Raw genomic sequence first — 24,395 nt, forward strand, 5'->3', positions numbered from 1 at the left:
AAATGCCAAAGGAGTACTTTACAGGACATAATAAAAATAATAAAATTTATTTGGGGGAAAATGGAATTTCAAAGGAAATAATGAGAAAAGTATTAATTGGAGGGCAATATTATTTCTACTGTATTATGAAACAGCAGTCAACAAGGCCATTTTTTACTGATTTAAAAAGAGAAAAGTAGATCAATGGAACAGACGAGACAAAGAAAAATCAGAAGTAATGGAACTCAGTAACCCTGTGTTCAATTATGCTAAAAACATCAATAATTTAGGAAAGAAGAAGGATTGCTTTTCTAATTACTTAATAATGAATGACAAAGATTACTAGGAAAACTGAAAAGAAGTCTGGTAGAAATGTGGTTTAGATTAACAATTTATACCATAATTTTTCAACAAATTCAAGAAGTATATGTGACCTGAAAAGCACTTAACACAGTGCCTGGTACCTAGGAGATGCTTAATAAATATTTATTGACTTGAATAGTTTAGATCATAGCATTAAAAAAAATTAGACGAGATCATAAACCTTTCACAGCATTGTATAGGAGATGAATTCATAAGCAAAGTATAGGAGTAATTCCAAAAAATAAAAGAATTTCATTTTGATGACAGTATTGAACATCTTTTGCACTGACAAAAGTATTAGAATCAGCATGAGAAGAAAAGTAGTTGACTGGGGAGAAATTTTAATATCAAATATTTAGGGTAAGGGTTTGGTTTCCAAGATATATAGAGAACTAATAGAAATAGATGGCTATGTGCTTCCTCTTCGCTCGGCCCTACTAGAGGACGGAGCCTAGGCCTGAGCCAAGCCCGCGGCCTGGGGCAGAGCCAGGCCAGATGCCCAGCCTCTAGGTTGGGATGAGCTGCTGCTTTGCAGACTCAGGGCAGCGCTGGCTGAGCCATGGCCAGCACAATGGTATTAGTTGGACTGACAATTGCTGCTACAGGATTTGCGGCCGGTATGTTTTGCAAACAGTGAAGCATAAGGAGTCTCAAGTAAAATGAGCTATTCAAAGTCTGCCAAAATATGCCTTCGGTGATGGCTATTATAGAGGCAGATTTGAACCCAAAATGACAAATCGAGAAGCCACACTCATAAAGGGAGTAAGCCCTACAGCCAATAAGGGGAAATTTAGAGATACTCACCTACGAATCATGCTTTTAAACGACCCAGACAAGGGAGGATCTCCTTATGTAGCAGCCAAAATCAATGAAGCTAAAGATTTATTAGAAAGTCAAGCTAAGAAGTAAAATTAATATACAGAAAATGTTCAATTTATATATACATTGATTACTTTATGTATAGGAGTCCTGATGTTTTATAATAACTTCATAAAACCTGTAATATTTCTTTACTGGTTTGGTTTACTGGTTGGTATAATTTGTTTTTTTTTTCTTTTCATTAATTTTGATGCTATTTATAATTATCAGATTACAGATGTTGTGGTCTTACAAGTTATGAATCTTCTTCCTAATGGAAATTGACTAAAACCTGAAACATGATTCCTTAGTTAACTTACCTATATTTAGAATCCTACAGAACAAATCATCACTGCTGCGACCAAATTGGTGCACATTTGCCTGTAGTATTTTATATTAATATACCATTTGATTCTGCAAGCCTCAAATAACTTTAATTTTATGAAATAGAGAATGCTCATACATCAAAAATATAATCAATATAAAAAGTCATGTAAGAGAAAGGTGTCAGTAGATATCCTGCTTTATCATGAAAAAGAAAAAAAAGAAATATATGACTAAAAGCCATTCCCCAATAGATCAAAAAGGTCAAAAGTTAGAAATGACTGCTCTCAAAAGAAGAATTATAAACTAATAAAATAATGTTTCAGATCACTAATAATAAGAGAAATGCAAATCAAAACAACTCTAAGGCTTCACCTCACCCTCTGCAATTTGGTAAAGATGACAAAGAATGGGAATAGCCATTGTGAAAAGGGTTGTGGAAGGACAGGAACATTAATGCATTATTAATAAGGCCATGAATGAACAGGACCATTCCAGAAAGCAATTTGAAATCATGCAAATAAAGTGACTAAAATTCTCATACCCTTTGAACCACAGATTTCATTCCAGGGCTCTTACCCCCCAAGAAAGCCATTGATAAGAAAATCCCCTATATACATCAACATTTTCATAGCAGCAATTTTTGTGATAACAAAGAATTAGAAACAAAGTAGATGACCACCAATTGGGGAATGGCTAACCAAACTGTGATACATGAATGTAAGGAATATCACTGTTCTGTAAGAAATGATGAATTTAACGAGGAAAGGAATAATGAGTGTTTCTTATTCCTACATTGCAGTGGATGAAGTAGGGGCATGGAACAAAATAAAAATGGAAAACAGGGGCAACTAGGTGGCTCAGTGGATAAAGCACTGGCCCAGGATTCAGGAGGACCTGAGTTCAAATCCAGCCTCAGACACTTGACACTTAATAGCTGTGTGACCCTGGGCAAGTCACTTAAACCTCATTGCCCCGCAAAATAAATAAATAAATGAAAAGATAGATATCTAGATAGATAGATAGATAAGTTAATTAATTAATTAGTTAATTAATTAATTAATTAATTAAGGAAAACAAAGAGTATGTGCCTATTTTAGGCACAATTCTGCTGGCCACTCTTGCAAATGATAGGTTGGGACACAGAATACAAGGACATGTGTTAAAATCTTTGTAAACTAAGTGGGAAATGAATGTAAAGCATTTAAGCACTTACTATTTGCCAGGCACTGTGTGAAATTCTGGCTGGGATGGGGGGACAAGGAGGAAGTGTGAGACAATTCCTACCTTTGAGAAGCTTTCATTCAGATTGAGGAAGACAACATATTTAGGTAGAATGGTAAGTAGGCAGAGAGCTATCTTGGGCCTAGAAAAACACGGGAATGATGAGTTGAGTCATATGGCAATTGAATGACATGATCTTTCCAGAAATGGGTGTTGATCTGATTATTGTATCTACAATTAGAAAGTGGGCAGGGGAAGAATTGGGAGGGAGGCTGCTTAGGAACCCTTACCTGTTAGGAGCCCAGAACCCAGGGGTGGGAGTTGTAGTGCCATATGGGAAGCTCAGAGTAGAACCAAGGGACTGACCCAGAACAATGTGCTAGCATCTGGATCAACTCAAATTTACTACCTGTGTAACACTAGATAAGTCATTTAACCTCTTAAAGCCTCAGTCACCTCAACTGTAAAATTAGGTGGGACTACATAACCTCTGAGGTCCATTTCATCTGTAATAGTAATAATAATAGCTGGCGTTTCTATCATTCAATTTGATCCTCAAAGCAACTCATCAAGGAAGGTGCTATTATTATCCCCCTTTTCCATGTGAGAAAGCTGAGCTTGAGAGACGTTAAGTGATTTGCCCAGGATCATAAAGCTAATAAGTTTCTCATGTCTTAACTTGTGAGTGAGTTGGATTTAAGTCAGGCAGAATGCCACAAAGTCCTCAACCTCACTGTTTTCCAGTGTCACTGATGTTCCGTGGCAGGACAAAAGTCAAGACAACTGGTGATGGCTTAGGATGCAGCAGATGACCTTTGTATTTTCAATGTCTGATTAATTTCTAAGAGCTCCACCACACCTGTATCAGCCACCTTCATAGTTGTTGGAACAAATTGTTCTCATCCACCCATTCTTCTGGGATGTCTTCACATGTTTGGGGTAGACATCCCCCTAACTCACCAACAGGTTTGAGGCCTGTTGGTTACTCTCAACCTGCCTTGGCCTATCTCCTCACGAGGTTTTACTGGGGTGTGTCTACTGCACATGCTACTTGAAGATGCCGGTAAGAGTTGGGTGAAGGTTGACACCAAAGGTGGATTAGCAGCCCTGAAAAGGGCTTGACAGGACCTCGCACCACAGCACACCTCACACCCTCCTGCTAGCCCTCCTTTACTTTAGCTGCTACATCACAGTGGCTCACAAAACCTATGATCTCACAGTAGGAAATTATTTGACCAAAAGGATCGTGGAATTGAGCCTTTGGACAATTTATGAAGTTTCCAAAAAAATATTTTTGATCCTCTTTCCCCAAAGATTAAAAAAAATCCATCTATCTAAATTACAAACTTCTCTTTTCCCAAAGTAGAAGATTCATCAAAAATCTCTACAATCTACTCAATCCATATAAGTAGCTTTAAAGTTGAACACTCCATTAAAACTCTTTGGAAATACCAGAATCATTCTTATTCCTTCTGAGGAGAAAGGAAGAACTTTGTCATATTTAGGAGAAACTCAGAATTTAAAGATTAAGAAATATAGCTCTCTACTAATGTAGCCTGAGATAGTATTAGCTTTTTAAATTATTTGCCATATCACACTATTGTCAACTAGAAACCTATAGGTCTTTTTCACATTCTATTTTCTAGCCATATCTCTACCATATTTTTCTAGGATAGCTTCTTTTTTTGTTGTTGTTTTTCTAAATTTAGGTGCAGGACTTTACATTTATTGCCATTATATGCTATCTTTGGGCAGCTAGGGAGCTCAATAGATAGAGCACTGGGCCTGGAGTCAGCAAGATCTGAGTTCAAATCTGGTTTCAGACACTTACTAGCTGTGTGACCCTGGGCAAGCCTTTTAACCCGTTTATCTCAGTTTCTTCATCTGTAAAATGAACTGGAGAAGGAAATGAGAAACTGTGCCAACATCATTACCAAGAAAACCCCAAATGGATTCATGAAGAGGCAGACACAATTGAAATGACTCAACAACAGAATGCATATCCAAGGTCTAGATTAGGGCAGCTAGGTGATGCAAGGAGTAGAGTAACAGGCCTGTATTCATCTTTCTGAGTTCAAATCTGGCCTCAGACACTTACTAACTGTGTGACCCTGAGCAAGTCACTTAACCCTGTTTGCCTCAGTTTCTTAATCTGAAAAATAAGCTGGAGACAGAAATGGCAAACCACCCCAATATCTTTGCCAAGACAACCCCAAACGGGATCATGAAGGGTAAGACATGACTGATAAACAACAGAACAACAAACAACATGACCTTTTGAGCTTTATCCTGCCATTCTATCCTTTAATGTTCTTGCAGATCCCCAGTCTGCCAGATGACGTATTAGGTATTCTTTTCAGCTTCGTGTCATCTGCACAGAGGAAAGAAAGCTGCTCTGGAGCCAGAGGACCTAATTTCAAATCCTGAACCTTCTGATGCTGATTACCTATGTGACCTTGGATAAATCATTTCATCTCTCTTGTCCCTTAGTTTCCTCATGAAGAAGGAAGAAGTTGGACTGGATGACCTCTAAGATCCCTTCCAGCTCTGAATCTGTTACCCTGTGATGTACATATATTCTATTCCTTCACCCAAATCATCATCCAACATGTTGAACAAAAGAGAATCTAAGCAGAACCCCAAGGAGCTCTATCAGAGACTTCCCTTCAGGCTGATGTACATTAACCAGTACTCTCTGATCCAGTCAGTCAAGCAGTTCCAAATACACTTAACTGCGCTATGATTCAAAATATATCCATACTTAGTGCACCAAATGACCCCTAAGTCGCTCCTCCTAGAAAGAATACTGGCTCTAAATTCAGAGGATCTGAGTGTAAGTTCTACCTCTCATACTTACAACCTATATATCATAAGGTCAGTTTCCTCATCTTCATAAAGCAGAGCTCTGGATCTACAATCCCATTATCTATGAAGGGGTACAAAAAGTTGACTTTCTTCCACTCTTTGAAAATGGGTACATGATCTGTCTGTCTCCAGGCCAACAGGGCCTCTCCCCGTTCTCCAGGATTCCTCAAAGAAGAATTTAGCAATGGAATTTCAGATGCCATCAGATGTACTTCCAGTTAATCCCTGATTGGATCTGTTCAGAACATGCTGGAGCTTTCTTGACCCCAAATTGTTGCAGGCTGCTTTGAGGCCTGCGTGAAGTCTATCCATCATCAGCTTTCCTTTTTCTTCATGATGATGAAGATAGGTGGGAGGAGCAAAATCTGCAAAAGTCAGGATGGAGGTTCTGTTCTTCTGCACAGAGAGAAGCTGTGAGCCAAATCCCCATCTGCTAAGAATTATCCAAGGATTTTCCACCACAGTGCAATAAAACATGACAGTTGTCACATGCCTAAGGCCTTGACATAAAACCTATCCTGGTATTAGAGAACTTAATAGGCTTTAAAATTTGAGGCTTTTAAAGTTGACATATTTGCTTGGTTTTCAAGTCTGATAAATCCCTTGGAAGCACAAAAGGAGGAAAAGAACAGAGTGACCACAAAGACAGTGCCAGACATAACAATACCAACCTACCTAATGGCATTGCTCAGAGGAAAAGATTTTGTAAATTTTTTAAGTCCTATAGAAATCTGAGTAAGTTAATGTTGTTCAGCCATTTCAGTCACGTCCATCTCTTCATGACCCCATTTGAAGTTTTCTTGGCAAAGATACTGTAGTGGTTTGCCATTTCCTTCTCCAGCTCATTTTACAAATGAGGAAACTAAGGCAAGCAGGGTCAAGTGACTTGCTCAGGGTCACACAGCTAGTGAGTGTCTGAGGCCAGACACCTATATTGCAATTATTATTCTTTCTTTTTATTCTCATTTTTATACTGAATATCAGTCATAAAGCATTTATTAATCACTTACTATGTGTCAGCAACTAGGCTAAGCAACAAGAATTCAGAAAAAGACAAAAAAACCCAAACACTATCTTTGAAGAGCATATATTCTAATGAGCAATACACCATATAAATGACTAGGTACAAACAAGATACATATAGAGTAGAATGGGAGTACCCTCAGAAGGAAAGGTACTAATAAACTGAGGGATCTGGAAAGTCTTCCTGCAGAAGGTAAGACTCAAGCTGAATCTTGAAGGAAGCCAGGGAAACTAGGGGGTTAAATATTGTAATCATGTAGGACAGCCATTGCAAACACACAGAGATTCCAGATGGACTGCAAGTAAGCCACTATAGGGAGATCTCAGAAATCATAAAAGGAAGTAAAGTATAAGAATAATGGAAAAGTAGGAAAAGGATGTTATGAAGAGCTTCAAATCCTAAAGAGGGGGCTTTATATTTCTTCCTGGAGGTAACTGAAAGCCACTGGAGCAGGGAAGGGTAATGTGGGCATATCTACACTTTTAAAATGTCACCTTAGCAGCCAGGTGAAGGATAGATTGGAGTGAATATAGACTTGATGCAGTGATTCTGGTTACAAGCCTATTCCAATAGTACAGAAGAGAGAACTAATTCCAGAACAGGTTACTACCCTACCATTGTTCTTTTCCATTCCAATGTTAGGGATTCTATTGCACAAGTGAAATGATTGCTTTTCAGACTATTACTATTTGATAACGGTGATACTATTAGTGATGGTGGTGATATCTGAGAAGCACCAAGGTCTAGTGGAAAAGAATTTGAAGCTTGGCATCAGGAACTCTAGTTCCAAATTCCTGCTCTTGTACATATTAGATTTAAAGCTTCAGTTGTCTTATTTGTGAAATGGAAACCATGGTTTTACTATGTATCTCACAGATTTGTAAGGAAAGTACCATGTAAACCTTTGAGTGTTAGGAATAGGAGGGCTATGTTTACTTAGTGAGGTGCCTTCATGGTCAGATTTCAGGGGTATCTCTCAGGTGCTTGATAAATATTTATTGAATTGAATTTAAATAGCTCTCTTAAGCAATTTGGAACTATGCCCAAAGGGCATACCTTTGAACCAATAATACCACTAGTAAGTCTGTATCCCAAAGAAAAGGACCCACACGTACAAAAATATTTATATCAGTTTTCTTTGTGGTGCCAAAGAATTGGAAATTGAGGAGATGCCCACCAATTGGAGAATGGCTAAACAAGTTGTGGTATATGAATATAATGGACTACTATTGTGCTATGAGAAATGATAAGCAGGCGGGTTTCAGGAAAACCTGGAAAGATATACATGAACTGATTCTGAGTGAGATGAGCAGAACCAGGAGAACATTGTACAGAGTAACAGCAACACTGTGTGATGATCAACTATGATGGACTTAACTCTTCTCAGCAATACAATTATCCAAAGCAATTCCAAAAGACTTATGATGGAAAATGCTCTCTGCATCCAGAAAAATACTATGGAGTCTGAATGAAGATTGAATCATACTATTTTTACCTTTTTTGTTTATTGTTTTTTCTTCTTTCTTGAGGTTTTCCCCTTTTGTTCTGATTCTTCTTTTACAACATGACTAATGTGGAAATATCTTTAATATGATTATATATGTATAACCTATATCAGATTGCTTGCTATCTTGAGGAAAGAGGAAGGAAGTGAGGAAGGGAGAAAAATTTGGAATGCAAAATCTTATAAAAATGAATGTTGAAAACTATCTAAAATACTTTTAAGATTGAAAAAATAATAAAAAATAAAATAGCTCTCCTACCCATCTTGCTACAGGATTATATAGAAGGGCAAATGTTAATCTGCCTTTCAAACATGGGAACAAGGAAGAAGATGAAAATTATTGGCAGAAGAGGAAGAGTTCAATTCCTAGCAAAATTCTAGAATGTATTAAAAAAAATCACCTGGGACCTCCTAGAATCGGAGACAGTTCTCTCCAAGCTATGCTCCAGACTTCCTTTACAATGTCCCAGAAACCTCTCCTCAGAGAAGCTCACTCCAGCCCTGGAATTCACACAGCAGAATTACTGGCTTCCCCTGTAGCCTCTTCTTCTCTTTAGATAGCTCCTTCCAAAGACTTCCCCTTTCTTGGCTTCACCTCCAACATCTTCCACCTTCTCCTCCCATTAGAATGTAAGCTCTTTACAGGCAGGGACCATCTTTGTACTGTATTTATATTTTCAGCAGTTAGCACAGTGCTTGGCACCTAAGTGCTTAATAAATGCAAGTTGAGTAGCTGATTAATGGTGATGACTAAGAGTCAGTATGTATGGCTTCCTCCAGAACAGATTATACCAGCTGAATTTCATTTCCCTTTTTTTTAGTTCAAATTCAAACCATATTTATTAAATATCTATAATTTTTCAGGTTTCATGATTCTGGAAATAAATAGACTTTTCCCTCAAATAAAGTTAAGCTAGTAAAATGAGGAAAAGGCATCTAATGAAAATAAACACAAAAACATGTGACACATATTGGACCTCCCAAACTTTTCTAAATCATCACATGGATATTGAAGAATCACCCATTTTCTTATTATATATCTTCCAAGACAAAATTTAGCCTAAAGCAATTTTTTTCTTCTCTTTTGTCCCTGAAAACATTCATTGCCTTTTTAACACAATATCTTCACTAAGAAATCAAGGGGATACCAAGGATCCTAGGTAAATTTCAACAGTATATTTGACAAAGTCTTTCATGTTATCTTTTTCGAGAAGACAGAAAGATGTGGCCATGATACAAGTACAGTTAGGTAGATACAAACAGTAGCCACTAATGGGTTGATAAATTGAAAGGATAGAGCAGCTAGGTGGTGCCTTGGATTCAGGAGGACCTGAGTTCAAATGCGGCCTCAGATAGTTACTAGCTCTGTGACCCTGGGCAAGTCACTTAACCCTCATTGCCCCCCCAAAAGGGGGTAGCTAGGTGGCACAGTGGATAGAGCACTGGTCCTGGAGTCAGGAGGACCTGAGTTCAAATCCGGTCTCAGACACTTGACACTTACTAGCCGTGTGACCCTGGGCAAGTCACTTAACCCCAATTGCCTCACCCAAAAACCAAAAAAAAAGAAAAGAAAGATAAATTGAAGGGATATCTCTTGTGGAATTCCCTCATATGCCAGTCCTTTACCTTGGGCTGTCCAACACTTGCCTTATTACTCTCTTTTATTTTAGTCTTCAATTCAATTAATTTTACTTTCAGTTCCAAATTATATCCCTCTTTCTTCCCCTCCCCCACCCATTGAGATGACAAGAAACACAAAAGCCATTATGAATCTGTAGAGTGATGAAAGAGCAAGAAAAGAAAAGAAGGAAGGAAGGAATGAAAGAGAAAGAGAGAGTGAGAAAGAGAAAGATAATATGCTTTAATCTGCACTCTGAATCCATTAGCTCTCTACTGAAGGAGAAGAGAATGTTTCATCATGAGTTCTTTGGAAATGTGGTTGGCCATTGTGCTCATCAGAGTTCCTAAGTGTCTCAAAGCTAATTATCTTTATAGTATTGCATTCTCACCATTCTTCACATGCAACTCTCCAGGTCTTTGCACTGGTGGTCCCTCATTCCTTGAGTACACTCCTCACCTCATGGCTTCTCTGGCCTCCTTTAAGACTCAGCTCAGGTACTACCTTTTTCATAGACCTATTGCTGCTGCTAGTGCATCAATCCTACCCCCACTCCCAAGATTACCTTCTCTTTGTTTTGCATGTTTTTTGAATATACCTACATATGTTCCCTGCTGTTTCTTCAATTAGAACATAAGCTCTTTGAGGGCAGGTACTGTTTCATCTTTGTCTCTATATACCCAGCACCTAGCATGGTGGCAGACATGGCACAAGAAAACACATAGAAAAAGGCACTTAAAAACACTTGTAGATTGATTGGATGGTGAATGATAAAAGCTAACATATTTACCCATGGGAAAATGTTTACTTTTTAATAGGGGGTAATATTTTAATCCAAATCAATAGATTTCTAGTAGTTACATTGTAGGCCCCAAGAAGGATGGGAGGAATGTCCCTACAGTCACCCTCAAATCACACTAACAAGACAGAGTATTTGGGAAGGACTTTTGAGATAAACTCATGGCTGAACCAAGAATGATCTCATTATTTCAAAGACCATAGTTCTGTTTGAATGTTATTTTCTCCTCTGACAAAGAGGAGTGCTAGGGTTGTTTTTCCCCCTCAAGCTCATTTCCTACTGTTCAATCTTCAGAAGGTATATGAAACGGCTGAGCACCATTCGGCTAGGGACTCTTCATTTACTCCAAGATAGCTGTCCAGCACCCTCTTAGCTGTCTCTCCTCCAAGCCAACTATTGTCCAGTCCTTTGACCTAGACTCATAAATCCTATTCCCAACCCTTAACCATTTTCATTCCCATACTCTGGGTCCATTGCTGTCTTTTTTAAGCCTCTTAAAATGAAAATGCACAATCAAGCATGAATCTAACATAAGGGTGTCCAGTCAAACTTAGTCTTTTAAAGCCTTTATAGGCTAACTCTCTGTCATGTGAAGGTTGTAATGCATATTCCTCAGGACACAGAAATTCACCTTCTCATTAGGTCAGTAGCAAAGACCCTATAGGGTGATGGTGAATTCCTTGCACCTGGAGGGTTCTCCTGGGAGACACAGGCAAAAACAAAGATCTGATTTCAACAAGGCCTCATTGCACTTTGACTGCCACAATGAGTGTTTTAATATCCCAGGATTTCAAATAGGATAATTACCACCCATGCTTCATCCTTTCTCCTTTGGCCCTGAGTTGTATACCAGGTTCCTTCTCAATTAGTGATCTGGGCTTTGAGCAGAGTTCCTCTTGAACAGCTGCTGCATTCCTACCCAGATGTTGGATGAAGCAAGTACTAAATATAGCTTTCAAAGCATACTGAGAATCCTTCAGGAGTAAAAATATTACACATCTGTATAAAACTTTTATAGATAATAAGGATCACAATCTGTCATTTAAAGTTTCATTTTTTCTCCTTTTGGGGGCAGGTATAGGGACAGGGGAGGGAGGAACATAGGTCCATAATTGATTTTATCCATGCAGCTTGATAACACTTTTATAACTTAAAGCCTTTTAGATTTGCCTGGGGCACTGAGAGATGGTGATCTTTCCTTGGTCTCAAAACTAGCCAGTGATACAGTAATAAAGAACACCAGCTCTTGGGAAAGAGCACCTGGGTTCAAATTCTCCCTCTGTTTCTTACTACCTGTGTGACCTTGAGCAAGTTACTCACCCTGGGCCTCTGTTTCCTTGTTGATAAATTGAAGATGTTCGGCTAGATGACTGCTGAGGCCTTTTATTCAGCTACAGTGTTACATATCACAGGCTGGACATTAACTCGGGTCCTTCAGACCCCAAGACCTTCCAACTGTGTCCCACTACATGTCTTCTCCTTTTACCCCATTAAAAGGAAACTGATTTCGCTACCATCAGCAGAACTTATCTCCATGTAGTTTGCTATCCAGCTCTTTAACTGACTGAAGCAAAAAAGTAGTCCATGAATCCCAAATCCTTTTACAATTTCCTTTTCCAGCTGGATAAATTGCTATAGAGCAAAATCAATTTAGCATACTCCCACAAGTAAGATAAAGCATGTCCCCCCAAACAGCTCCTGTTTTGAATTTAGATATTTTTTTACTTAAATGGAAACAAAAAAGTTAGAAGTATTCTGAAGTCAAAACAGAAATGGAATTTCCATTTCCCATCCACATCATAAATGAGATCATTCCACACTGATGACTGCTTGCAAATGTCTTTGAAATGAGTACTTTCAGACAGAATCAGGGGCCAGAGTCCAGCTTGAAGAAGACAGACTGTTTTCTGCTGTATTCATTACATACATTCTGTGGATTTACAAGTCTATCAGAAACAGAGTGTAGGCTAGCAAAACATATGGCCAAGTCTTTGTGGAAGCTATGAATAAATACACCAAAACCATTGGCCAACTGTCCTCCCAATAAATTGGCAGAAAGAAAACAAAAATGACTCTTTGTTCCAACAACTGGGAATACACCCCATTCATTGGAAAAGGCAATAACATTTTATGATTTTGACGACATCAGAACTAAAACTTCAGAGTTTGGAAATCCTTTGGCAAAAGCCTCCAGTCTTCCAATAGGACATCCTTCAAAATTGATTCTGAATAAATTTTAATTCCCCAAGCCTTTCCAACCCTACCTGTGACTTCACTAAAGCAGGAGGCCCATTTGTTTGGCTTTCTTTGACTTCTTATCACTAAAAGTCACCAACCTGTTGCAGCTGTTTCTCATTGACCTTTCAAGGCAAAAGAGATTTTTATCAAAGCTTGTGAAGGAGCATTGTGTAACATTCCACACCAGCCAGGATGGCATCAGGCACTAGGAGGGAGGTTGGTCGGGGACTCAGAGCTGTGGGGCAGCTGTGGGGCTGGAACCCAAGTGCAGAGCTCAAGCTGGGGCTCATTATTTTAGTAGAGTTAATGAAACCACGCAGCTCAGGAGGCTGGTCTGTCTGTGACCCCATGCCTTGGCATGGACAGATGTGCATGGTGCTCCCAACATGCCATCTCTTGCCTAGATTCTGTTTTGCTTTATTGACACCTTCAGTCCCTGGGGTCTGTGGTCATATTATAGAACTTTTTGTCTGAAGACATCCCTGGTGATAAGTGGGGCAGGGCAGGGGGAGGTATCACTCAAGTTGCATCACTCTCAAAAAAAGAAAAAATATATATATGTGTGTATATGTATGTGTGTGTACATGTGTGTATATGTGTACCTGTGTGTATGTATCTATGTCCAAAGACATCCCAGGATTACTTGAGCTCTTCCTTTCTCTCTCTGTTTCTGTCTCTTGTTTGTCTCTGTGTCTGTGTGTGTGTCTCTCTGTCTGTCTGTCTGTCTCTCTTCCCCTGCCCCTACCACATGCCCAGCATCACATACAATAAAATTGAACCACCATGCCCAGAATTCTCAAAGATAATACATTTTTAGTTATACACAGAGCTGTAATTAGGAATTCCCTCACCTAAGACAAAAAACAGTGGCAAGACAAAGGGGAGAAGGGGGGGGAAGAGGGAGGAAAGGAACTCAGTTGTGGCACTGAGGACAGTTGGTTGAATTTTAGGTACAGTTGTGCTGATAGTTGTGGTCCCCCAAGGAATTCAGAACGCAGCCTGGGAGTGTTGAGAGGAAGAGTGGACCCAGGAATCCAGAATGAATGAGGTGGCCTAGGCCTTGTGCCAACGTGGGCTGGTTATTGCCACAGAGAAGAAAGCATGATAGCACCCTGGGGCAAAGTCCCATTTGTTTGTTCCCTGTTACTTATACCTCTGGGTATACACTCTTCTCTCCACTCTAATGCCACCAATAGAGGCAGTAAAGAGTAGCGGGTAGAATGCTGGGCTTGTAGCCAGGTAGATGAGTCTAAGTCTTATTCCTGACACTTAGGAAACTCTCTAGGACTAATTCCTAAAACCTATTATTTTGTCAGTGATTATAGGAGTTCCATACCAGGTATTTCTCAGACTCAGAGCTGTAACTAAGTCAGAGCCACAGACTACCAGGGCTTTATCCTTAGAGCTAAAAGGGAGCATGCTTCCACCTGGAAGGCTTGTACTTCCTTCCCATCACTTTCCTCAATGAGTCTATGGACCCCAATGTGACCCACCCCACCTCCAGCCCTGCCACTTACCCAAGGACCTGCCTTCCTCTGCCATTCCAACTACCTGAGAAGTATAAGTAGACCTCTAAATGCTGGATGGAAGGACCCAGGGGAAAGACTGAGCTTTCCCTGAGAGCAACTACTACCTACCATACTCCCTTACATTGGGATTATTTTTAAATCACTACTCCATCCCAACCCCAGGCAAAATGTTTACCAATCACGTCTCAACACACACTAACAAATATTCACTCCTAAATTTAAATCTGTCCTTAGGTAGGGGGAGCAAATCTGCTGGCACAATATGTGCACTCATAATGTTGCTTTCTTTTTTTCAAGCAAGGCAGAAATAATATGAGAAAGAGAATAAAAAATAAAATCCATTGAAAATAAAAGGGTGAGGAAAAATCATTCAGGAACTATTTATCATAGAGCATAAAGTCCTTGATTTCACACAGGAAGGAACTTAGAGATCATTCAGTCCAACCATCTTCCTCTCTCCTAATTTTATTTTTGGGGGTTACAGGGCAATGAGGGTTAAATGACTTGCCCAAAGTCACACAGCTAGTAAGTGTCAAATCTCTCAGGCCTGATTTGAACTCAGGTCCTCCTGAATTCAGGGCTGGTGCTTTATCCACTGTGCCACCTAGCTGCCCTCTCCTCTCTCCTCATTTTACAGATGTAGAATCTGAGGCTAGAGAAGTGAATAATTTGTCCAGTCACACAAGTAGTAGGTGGTAGATCTTTTTGCTACCTCACCACGAGACCTCCATTTTGTGTGAGTATGTTGGCGTGTGTTGGGGGGGGGGGCAGTTGGGAAAAGGCAAGTGAAAATGAAATAGAAAAATAAAACAAGCAACTAAAGACAGAAAGAACATTTCATGAAAATGAAATGAGAATAAGAAAAAAAGTCTCTCTCTCTTTCTCTCTCTCTCTCTCTCTCTCTCTCTCTCTCTCTCCTCTTCACAGGCCTAGTTTTTTTCTCTCACAATCTCCTGTCATCTGCCCTACCACCCACTGGATGCCTTTTAAAAATGTGACTCCTGGGGCAGCTAGGTGGCACAGTGGATAAAGCACCGGCCCTGGAGTCAGGAGTACCTGAGTTCAAATCCGGCCTCAGACACTTAACACTTACTAGCTGTGTGACCCTGGGTAAGTCACTTAACCCCAATTGCCTCACTAAAAAAAAAAAGGAAAAAAAAAATGTGACTCCTGTGGGAATTTTCATAGTAAATCTGCTGGTATTGAGGCCTGGGGAGCCTGTCCAATTTATGATGAGATTTCTAAATGACTGGAGATAGAGAGAGAATGCAGAATAATGTAAAAATGGTGGGTGTTTGTAGGTTCCCAGGGATGTTCTCCTCACACAAGTTGTTAGTTCTGACTGACTCAGTCTAGCATTTGTACTGGAAAACGAGAGCAAGAACTTCACATAAGCAGAACCAATCCTCCTGTGGTGTGTTAGGACCACAATACAATCTCTTTTAAAGGTCTTCCCCTCTCCTGCCCCCACTGTTGGCCTCCCACTTAGGCAGCTAAGCAGGATAGAGGATAGAGCACTAGGCCTGCAGTCAGGAAGACCTAAGTTTTAATTTAGCCTCAGACCTGTTGTGTGACCCTGAACAAGTCACTTAACCTGTCTGTTCCTCAGTTTTCTCAAGTGTATAATGGGAATAATAATACCTATTTCCCAGGTGTTGTGAGGATTAAATAAGGTAATATTTGTTAAGTGCTTAGCACATAGTTGTTGTTCAATCATGTCCTACACTTCTTTTTTTTTTTTTTGGGGTGAGGCAATTGGGGTTAAGTGACTTGCCCAGGGTCACACAGCTAGGAAGTGTCAAGTGTCTGAGGTCAGATTTGAACTCAGGTCCTCCTGAATCCAGGGTCAGTGCTTTATCCACTGCACAACCTAGCTGCCCCATGTCCTATGCTTCTTGACCTCATTTGAGGTTTTCTTGGCAAAGACACTGGAGAGGTTTGCCATTTCCTTCTCCAGCTCATTTTATAGATGAGGAAACAGAGGCAAATAAGATTAAGTGAATTGTCTAGGGTCATACAGTAAGTGTCTAAGGCTAGATTCAAACTTAGGTAAGTGTCTGAAGCAAGATTTGAATTCAGGTCTTCTTGATTCTGGGCCCAGCACTATTCACTACACCAACCACCTGCCCATATAAATGTTTATTCCCTGTTTTCTTCCTTTGGGGATGGAAGATAGTGGCTAGAAGGGGTATCCTTATATCGTCTTATGTTATATATAAAAAAAAAAAAGGAAACCTGAAGAAAAGAATTATGTTTGAAGCTGTAGTTCTCATGTTTCCTAAAGAATGGATTTTATTCCTACTATAACCACCAAGTAGAATTATGGCCTTCGAAAACTTGCTTTCCTTGTATTGTCAGCCTGCAAGTCTGGGCACAATGAAGTTGAAGAGCCTCAGAGTTTTCTGAGGAGTCTCAGTGAGCAAGGTCCAAAATTGCAGGGGTTTCATGAAGGGGCCCTGCTTCCAGCTAGCTATTTTTAAAACCAAAGTGGGGGGGAAAGGGGGGTGAAACAAGGAAAGTAAAACAATGAATTCTTGGGGGCGGCTAGGTGGCACAGTAGATAAAGCACTGGCTCTGGATTCAGGAGTACCTGAGTTCAAATCCAGCCTCAGATACTTAACACTTACTAGCTGTGTGACCCTGGGCAAATCACTTAACCCCCATTGCCCCACAAAACAAAACGAAAACAAAACAAAAAAAAACAATGGATTCTCTCCCCCTATGTTCTGCCATGTCTAATATAGATTTTGCCATAAACAAATGTCTTCAATCTTCCCTACAATAGACTCATTACTGAAATTCCTCTACAAATCAGCCATCTTCGTACATCAGAGGGAGTACTGGCTTCAGTCATGAGATACACACTCAAATACTATTTCCTCCATTGGGCAAGTAATTTATTCAACTTTTTTGTGCTTCCTGGGAACTAATCCCCTAAATCAAAGACTTCAGAGACCTTGGATAAGTCACCTGAGCTTTCTTCTGCCTCAGTTTCCTAATCTGTAGAATGAGGGGAGTGAACTAAAAGCCCTACATCACGACTAGCTGCTACATTACCTACCAGTTTAAATCTATAATGTCTGAAGACTGAGGCAACTAGATAATTAGTGATTTTTAGCTTTTGAATACATGTTCCAGCAACCATGATTTTCCTCTATTCTAAATGGTTTGGGGTACCAGGATAACTTAGAAACTGAGTATGCATGGGACCTTGGACCAGTTACTTACCCTCCCTTTGCCTCAGTCTTTATTTCTAAAATGAGAGAGGTAGACTAGCTTGTCTCCAAGAGCCCCTACAGCCCTAATTTGTGATGCTGTGGTTCTTCTCTTCTATCCTATTCTTTTCATCTGCTTTTCAAAAGTGGGATCACAGGTATACAGGTTTCTAAACTCCTAGCAAGATATGATTATTTGTAACCATTATCATTCATCTCCTTAAGGCAATCTTTACTCTATCTAAATCTGTTTGCTGACTTGGTGCCTTTCCCTAAATTCTTCTGTTTATGCCCTAGTATCTCTACTACCAATCCTACTATATACATCTCTCTTGATTTCTTAAAAGGAAGCCTTGATTCTTAAATGAAATCTATACTAGTAAGTGGAAAAGCAAAAGGAATAGTAACCCACATTTATATCTTCCTTTACATGTTTTTTTTTTGCATTTGAAAACAATAACCCTCTAATTATCACCATTTTTAAAGACAAGGAAAATGTAGCTGAGAAAGGTTAAGTGACTTGTCACACAGGCAGACATGGTTTCCCAGTCACCTTAATTGTAAACTGTATATCCACCCCATAGCTGGAAAAGGAGATAAGGATAATGGAGTGAAAATACATGAGAAATTCTATAGATTTTCTTAGAACTTGGATTCCCTATGTTGGAGAACATGATTTCTGAATGCTGCATATAACAACTCCTAACGAATTCTAGGGCCCCTGCAAATAACTAATTTAAACAATAGGGGCATTCAAAATTTCTTGTTTTCATCATCAAGGTCTTCTTCCTCCCCATCCCTATGTGAATTACTATTGTCTTCTCCTACTCATGCAGTACTTAGTGCTCCTCATATTTCTACTTAATTCCTATTTTAATACTTTCTTCCAGACTATATTTGGGACCAAGAATTCCCTCAGTCTACCCTCTCCCTCAGCTAATGATGGCTCCTCCCTTCTCGCCTTGCCCATTAATCAATAGAGCTTTTTGGATACTAGGTCATGTCAGATTTCTCAGATGCGTTTCTCTTTCTGAAAGAAGGGGGGGGGGAGAAAGAAAAGAATAATGATTCATAAAACTTGACTCTGGGCACTGGAAAGTCATGCCTCACCGAGAGAGAAGGCAGCAAAAGGATCCAGCAGAACTGCCAATGGCATTTCAGCTTTTACCTGTTGGTTTTCCAGCAGTTAGTGGAAATTATTGGGAAGGAACTCGAGAAAGAATTTGGCCCATTCCGTTCATAAACAACAGCAAAAATGATTCACTATATTGAAAAAAATTAAAGTAAGCAATATTACTAGTTCAGCTACTGGTAGGACTCATTCATTTATTTGCTCATTTATTCATTCAAGATCTAATGGTCTCTTTGGGAAAATCCCATTCCAAAAACATTACTCCAAATGGTTCTTCTGTCATCTGATTTATGTGAAATGGACTTAGCAACTAACTTCAAAAGGCAAAATTTTAAGGAAACTTTATTAAGACCAAGAAAGGGGAAGGAATAGGGTCAAATCACTTTGCCAGTTTAGTTACCAAAATTTGAAAGAGTGGAGAAGAAATGGAGGGTCAGGGGAATGGAGATGTGTAGGTGTATACTTTGAAAGTCACCATTTTACCATTTGTTAGATTCTAGGAGCTAAGTGATGTGATGCATTTTTTTCAAAGGCAAAAAATTGGACTGACCATTACAAATACAGCTCAGAACATCCATTCCTCTTTGCGCATTTGTAATTTAAAGGGTCTGCTAGCCTTCATCACATCAAAATGAACATTTATGTGGTAGTAAAGAGGCACACATAATTTTGTAGATAAGTATTTCTAAGAGCACAGTGAAAGGTTCATTTGACATGGAGTAGGAAGAACTGTGTTTGAATCTCTTCTCAGCTGTGTGAACTGGCCAAGTCCCTTTGTCTTTCTGAGCCTCGTTTTGTCTTAAAATGAGGAATAATACAGCATTTAACTCACAGGTCTGTTGTGAGGAACAATGCTGCCCAGGAAAAGATTGCCTTGTCCAGCTGAGATATAGCACCCTTAGAGAAACAAGTTCAGATGAGCCATAGGTCCAGCAGAGAAACTGTGCCTTACAAAGAACCAACTGAATATCAGAGTGACTTATAGTGAATTTCATGAGGACTCTCTGGAGGTTGAGGGCACATCCAGGCCCTTCAGAACTGGAGTTATGAGATACCTTGTGCATGTACTTTACTTGCCTTGTGCTTTTCATGCCCACTCTTCCCCCCTCCTGGAATCTAAGAGCGTAGGTTGAAGACTATACCTCTGATGACTGTGTAATGTACTTTGTGATTACTCTTCTTCCTATGCCATTTGAGTAAATACCATTGCTAAAGGATTAAGTCTATTGACTGATTGGGGGAAGCACACTGGTGGGGCTTCTAAGTTAAACATTTAAGAGGATTGATTGCCACCACAGGGTTACCCCTGGAATCCTGGGAGTAGCAATAGTCACCCTTCTGGAGACCCAACATGCCAGTGACAGGATAAGTTGGACATGTGAGCCCTGAGATGGAGTATCATATATGTAAGTGCCTTGCAAACCTTAAAGCTCCATATGAATGTGATTCGTTATTAAAGGAAGCAATTTAAAACAGAAGAGTCTGCTTTCAACACTGCTTATAGGGCTCCCTGCCTTGTACCAACAAGAGTCAATAGATAAGTTTGCAAATGTGAGTCAAAAGAATTAAGAGAGACTTTAAAAGATACCCAGTGGAGCCTGACAAAACCCACAACCTATCTGTTGTCATGAATGCCCCTTTCTACCTATCCTTGACCATGCTGTGGCTCCCTTGAAAGACCGGAGTATCAGGGTGTGCCTGTTCAGCCCTCTGTTCAGCTCCAGATGGAATTATCTCTTTGAATGCAAATCCTTTGAACAGAAAATGTCATATCATTCCGCATTCCCCTTTGCCAATACATACACAGTGCTTTTTTTTTTTTAATTCTGTAACTCAACTTGTTTTCCTATTGGTGACCTGAAGGGTGTGTACACCATGATGGAGGGGTACAGATAAGCTTTTGTTTTCAGTCTAGTTCCTGAATGGCATTCATTATTGCTTATCTGGGCAACAACAAATCAAGTTGTGATCTTGCCAAAATAATCCCTGCAGATCTCACTCATTTACCCCCTCCTATCTATAAAACTTAAGGCCTTGGCACAGGATACTTCATTTCAATTCCCAGAAGTAAATGGGAAACTAATTCATTTCCAATATGTTTATTTGAGTTGAAACAAAACATTCACCACTCCCACATTCTGTTTCATGAGAGATGAATCGTTTCTCTGCATGTTTTGTCCTCAGCTTCTTTCCTACCACATTTCTATTCTAACAAAGGTCTACTGGTTCTAAAAACTTCCTTTTGTTTGCTGGTTATTACATAAAAAGGTTGAGTCCTATGAAGTATTTCATTTCTACAAGACATGATCCTTGGCCCTAAGGACTCTAGTAGAGAATAAACAGAAATCTATATTGATATAGGCAACCTGAACCCAACCCTTCCATGAATGTAAGTCTGGTAAAAGCAGAGACTGTTTTGGTTTTAATTTTTGCATTCTCATCTAATCTCTAAAGCTACAAATTGCAGAATACTTGTGGATTGGAGAATTTCCCCATATTTCCAGTACTTTGTACAGTACCTGGTATATAGTAGGCACTGAAGAAATGTTTGTTAACTTGACTTCCCACAGAACAGTACTTAATTACTTATTAAAATGAAATGGAATTGAATCGAGAAATTTCATGCCCAGTTGCTTTTTTTTTTTTTGGTATGAGGCAATTGGGGTTAAGTGACTTGCCCAGGGTCATCCAGCTAGTAAGTGTCAAATGTCTGAGGCCGGATTTGAACTCAGGTCCTCCTGAATCCGGGGCCAATGCTCTATCCACTGCACCACCTAGCTGCCCCCAGTCACTTTATTTTCTAGGAAAGAAGGAAAAAGAATTAAATGAAGATAAAAAAGCTCTAGGCCAGATCAAAACAATCTCTAAGGTTCCTTCAAGCTCTAATATTCAATGATTCCATGATTCTCAACTATACATTTAGAGGTACTTATAAAAATGTGAAACTGTGCTCAGTTGTGATACAGTGAATAGAGTGATGGGTCTGGAGTCAGGAAGACTCAAATTTCTGAGTTCAAATCCAGTTTCAGACACTTACTAGCTGTGTGACCCTGGGCAAGTCACTTAACTCTGCCTCAGTTCTTCATCTGTAAAATGAGCTAGAGAAGGAAATGGCAAAGCATTCCAGTCTCTTTGTCAAGAAAACCCCAAATGAGGTCACAAAGAGTCAAATATGACTGAAATGACTCAACAACAATAGTGCTTAGTTGAAGGAGAAAAAATTTTTTTTCATAGACTCTTGAAATGCAATGTGGTACAGTAGAAAGAGGGCTGGACTTGGCATGAGGAAGAGCTGGGTTTAAATCTTACCTCTGATGTTAGCTGTGTGACCATGGGCCACTCACTCCTACAGTCCAAAGTCTCTCATCTGATAGTTCCTACAGTACCTACCTCACAGAAGTGTTGCAAGGCTCCATTGCAATCAGAAATCAACACTTCATAAAGGGCTTTGAAAATTTTAAAGCATGTCTGTTATTCCATTTGCTGAAAGTTAAGACAAAGATCTTTCAAAATACGATCTCGCTATTTAAGCTCTACAACTAAGTAACTGATAATGAAATAAAGTGAGCTCCTTGAGAAGGAAATATGGTACAGTGGTGTGGAAATTTATTTTGATTTGGGGACCCTACCTTTAGGCTGAGATTGGAAAGCCTTAGGCCCTCAGGGTCTCCCCCCTCCTCCTCAGCTTCAGCTGAGTGAAAAAGCCCCGTGAGCTATACAAGATGCTAGGTCAGACAGCTGGGGGGAAAAAAAAGCCCCCAGCTCCCTCTGACCTGAGCAGATCCCGGATAGCCTGTGCTGAGGCACGTGAAACTTGGAGCGCACCCCACCCCCACCCCCCCCAGCTGCAGCTCTGGCTGGCGGATTAGCTTGGTCTGTGGGGGCGAAGGAAGCACCGAGATTTGAGTGGAGAGAAGAAAAGGTATATACAGACCTGGGAGACGGACTAGGGGGAGAACGGCTGACTAGAGGAAGGAAGGAGACTAGAGGGAGACGGACTAGATAGACAAGACTCAGGGGTTCGGACGGACAAGAAGAGGTCAAGAGGCGGCTGAGGAGACGGCAAAGATTGGAGACTAGAGAGGGGGCTACAAGGACGCAGAGAAGACGAGAAGGACTAGGAGCAGGCAAAAGAGAGGCCGAAGGGCAAACTGACAGAGCAGACAGACAGAAGGTTACAGGCCTTAATACAAACCAGGGAAAGTGTAACTTGCCCTGAGGCCGGAGGCGGCTAAGGCCCTTATTGTATTCAAGAAGTTCAAAGCGCAGCAGGAGCGAGAAAGAGACGCAGTGGAAAGAGACCGCAGGAAAGCAGTCAGGTTGTACACTTTATTTCCCTGTATTCCTAATTTGAAATAGTATCTCATAAATAAACTCTGCTTTGATTATTTAGTTAGAGGCTTCTTAATCTTTAGTCTATCAGTTTGGGAGCAGTGTGGTGGAACTTTATAAACGGCCCACGCTAAATTAACGAAGTCAGATAGCCAAATAGTCAACAGTCCCCAGATTAATTCTCCAGGCAGCTTCAGCCCCCAAATTAGCCCTAGTCATTTAAAAATATTTCTACATTTGAATGGTGACCACGAAGGGACTTATGGCCCAATTATAATTTTTATAAATTTATCATTTTTCATGTAATCATAATTTTTCATAAATCCAATTATATAATTTTTCCAGGTTAGTCATAGTTATTAATAATTAATTTTTTGTACAGTGGACTAAGTTTAGAGTCACAGGACCTAGGTTTGAATCCTAGCCCTACCACTTATGAACCTTAAGCAAATCACTTGGTTTCTCTGCGCCTCAGTTTCTTCATCTGTAAAATGGGCAAGTTGGACTAGATTACTTTTAAGTTATTGAGATCTTGGATTTAGAGTTGGAAAAGAACATAGAATTCATTGGATCTAATACTCTCATTTTACAGATGAGAAAAATGATTTGTCCAAGGTCACACAGGCAGTGACTGAGACCAATTTTGGACTCAGGTCTTCCTGACTCCAAGACCAGGACTCTATACTTTAATGGTGCCTAGTCCCTCCCACCTCTAAATCTATGGTCCTATAAGCAACAAAGAGAAGGATCTATCTTAAGTATAAGTGGTTTTGAATCACACTGGCTTCAAATTGGAAAATATCTTAGACGTCATCTAATATAGTTCCTAGATAACAAGGACATATTCAATATACTCAGATTTTATCTGCTATAAATATGTACTTATGATTTATGTTTACATCTCTTCTCTACCAGAGGGCAGGGACCATGTCTTGTACATTTTAAATACTTCATAGAGCTTAACCTTTTATTGGAATAAACACAATAATTACTTATTGAAGGAATGAACATAATTTATATAAGGGAAATTAGGAATAGAGTACCAAAGTACCTTTCTCCATTCATTCAATTATAGATTTGTAGATCTTTAGATAATTAGAACTATATGGCTAATCCAACTGCCTCATTTACAGATGAACAAACTGAAATCTAGAGAAATGAAATTACTTGCCTGAAGTCACATAGCTAGGGATTCTTTAATAGCCATCTTACATCAAAGTGATAGAACCTAGAGTTGAACCCAAGTCTCCTGATTCCTAGTGCAGTCTTCTTTCCACTATGCCATGGAAAGTTCATTAAAGTCCCTCCTACTAGTGAAAAGAGACTAAACAAGTCTATTTTCTACTTGCTGGTTATATTCAGATTTATATGGCTTTCAATATGTTGAAGCT

The 24,395-nt window shown here is 39.7% G+C and overlaps 1 pseudogene; it reads left to right on the top strand.

The window, feature by feature from the left end:
* Positions 1-901: 901 nt before the first annotated feature.
* LOC122726667 lies at positions 902-1,251 on the top strand (annotated as a pseudogene).
* Positions 1,252-24,395: the final 23,144 nt, after the last annotated feature.

The sequence above is a fragment of the Dromiciops gliroides genome, chromosome 4, assembly GCF_019393635.1.
Source record: "Dromiciops gliroides isolate mDroGli1 chromosome 4, mDroGli1.pri, whole genome shotgun sequence".
NCBI lineage: Eukaryota > Metazoa > Chordata > Mammalia > Microbiotheria > Microbiotheriidae > Dromiciops > Dromiciops gliroides.